At 39.1% G+C, this 2,500-nt stretch overlaps 1 protein-coding gene across 1 annotated transcript in view; it reads right to left on the reverse strand.

Annotated features, from left to right (window-relative positions):
- The window catches only part of LOC137999947 (pyroglutamylated RF-amide peptide receptor-like), a 6,247-nt gene extending 5,913 nt beyond the window's left edge, over positions 1-334 (reverse strand). Inside the window, exon 1 of the mRNA XM_068845988.1 lies at positions 59-334. The gene's annotated coding sequence lies outside the window, so the exon portion shown is untranslated. The remainder of the gene's footprint in view (positions 1-58) is intronic.
- Positions 335-2,500: the final 2,166 nt, after the last annotated feature.

The raw sequence follows: 2,500 nt of genomic DNA on the forward strand, positions 1-2,500 counted from the left end.
GAAGATCATGCCCCCATCAGATGCAACTGTGGAGGACACTCTCGTGGCCTCGACTTACCTGGCAGCAGCTTGTAATTCGGGTTTTCTGGAGAGATGTTTCACAAAGCGAGAGAGGCTCAAAGTTGCCGAATGCGACTGATTGAACGATGGTGCAGATATTTATACTATTTGCCATTGGCTAGACAGGTGGATGAGGCAACCACTCGATCATGTTTACGATGTACGGGAAGATGACACAGCACTTCATTACGGTCACTACATGGATAAAATCGCTAAATATTGCTAAACCGCCGCCTTTGAAGAAAAACGATTCGGGAAGAGATTGCAACGGAAATTGAAACTATCAAGATAGCGGAGAGTTAACCGACATCAAACCCGTTTATTGCCGAAAAACACGAGAGAATAACGAGGGAAACGAGAATATCGTTTCACAACCTAATCCAGGATTTCGGAAGGGCGCTAAAGCTCTTTATAGTTAAAAATGTTTATTATACGCGAATATTTTGCAACGTTTGCGAGATGCCGAATGCTATGCAGTTGTAATGTCCCGATAAGTGAACGCACTTTAGAGTCGCTAATTTTTCTTCGACCAAGAATTCCAGTTTAAAATTCTTAACAATTTACGTCACGGTGTTCAGGAAATAGAAACACGGGTCGTTCACGCGTACGGTTAATGAAGTTAAACATTTGGGGCCAAAATTTATGAAATAAATATAAGACAACATAAGATATTTTTAAACAAAAACATAAATAGCCAAATCGAATGTAATTTCCCAGTTGTTTTATCCGAAAAAGTACGTCAAGCCAACGTCATTGCGAGGGAAATTTCGTTCCATTCAATTTCTTTTACCGGAATTTCCGCATGCAATGTTTGGTCGAACGGAAAGCCCCGAAATTAATCCTCTTCCCTGTATAAGACATTTCTTGCCAGGTCAAATTGATTCTTTTTTTCTATTGATAAATACTACTAAGTTAGATCATTACTGAAGTTTATAAGCTTCTTCTTCTTCTTCTTCTTCTTCTTCTTCTTCTTCTTCTTCTTCTTCTTCTTCTTCTTCTTCTTCTTCTTCTTCTTCTCCTTGTTCTTCTTCAAGTTTATTCAATCAGAAAGCACTTTAGCACTCGAGCCAACACCGATAATTTAAACCTTCTTTTTCCGACAGATGCCAATATGAAAAAGAAAAAAAAAAGTTTGAATTTCCGAAAACGTTAACATGTGTGATCATGGATCCGGAAACTCTACTCTGTTTTAATTTGTCTTAATTTTTCTTCCGTTTCTTGTCAGCATGATCCAGCGGTGGAATCGAAAAAACAAAAAAGTACTTTTATTGATTTCAGATACTTTCATCTTTGCGGGTAACCTATATCAGGAGATCATGAAATCCAGACAAATTGTTAGAAGGGGCGAGTTATTAGATATGTTTGCAATAAGCGAACAAATCAATTGACATGAGATGTAGCAATTTTAATTGATTCCTGAAGACTAAATGGTTGCAACATATGACAACTTGGGAATTCGGATAGACCACTGAGTTATTTGAAAGCAAAGCCATTTCAACAAGGGTATTCTTAATTAATTTAATTATTGAGGGACGCATTTCTCGTTAGCCCACGCACATACGGACGAGAGCCGAGGAAGAATTAAAGTATCAAGCTACATAGAGAGCCGAAACAGGTGCCCGCAAAATATTGATCTTGAGTTGATTTTGTGGGAGAATTCTTAATTGCTAAATTGGAGCAAGGGATTTAATTAAACAGGAAACTACCTAGGCCCACTTTAACTCGTCAGTAGGTGTCAGTGGTGTAGCAGCTCTCATAACCTGCTATTGCTTGGTATTGTAAGCAGCTTCTTTTGTATTTAAGTCTAAGTCATTGTTACAATTGTATAGTGTTTTGTTTTTGGCTTGGGCAGCAATATACGTTTGGGATCGGGCGAACGTCTTCAACAGTTGCTTCAACATCCTTTCGATTTTGTTGAACGATGTTGATTGCTGGGGTGGGCAAACGAATCAACATTTGATTAGCTCATGAGAAGCCTTGTATTCAGTCCGAGGCGGCAGTCGCGATTGTTACTGTGGTTACGGACATGATACGTCATTGAGAGACAGAAAGACGGCGTTCTGCTCTCAAGAAATAATCATAGATACATTTCAACCGGGCTTTCATTCGAGTGAAGGGGTAGTTTCTAAAGAAACTGTGGTGCTGCGTCGGTGGGGAAGTAGTATACAAAAATTTGGTTTTATCAACGGAGTTGATAATGTAAATTGGCCACCGTACAGAGATTCTAAAAGCTGACGTTTCGAGCGTAAGCCCTTCGTCAGAGCGAATCAAGGGATTATGGGTTACGTGTAGTTTTTATAGTAGAGTAGGATCTACGCTATTGGTGGTAACATGGCAACGTGAAAAATAGGAATATATTAGTTAAATGAAAAGCGTTCGTTAATACCGTGAGGATTAAGGGTGCCGATTTGAAAGATGAATTTTTGTTCCAGATTCTCGC

This window comes from Montipora foliosa, chromosome 4, assembly GCF_036669935.1.
Source record: "Montipora foliosa isolate CH-2021 chromosome 4, ASM3666993v2, whole genome shotgun sequence".
Taxonomy (NCBI): domain Eukaryota; kingdom Metazoa; phylum Cnidaria; class Anthozoa; order Scleractinia; family Acroporidae; genus Montipora; species Montipora foliosa.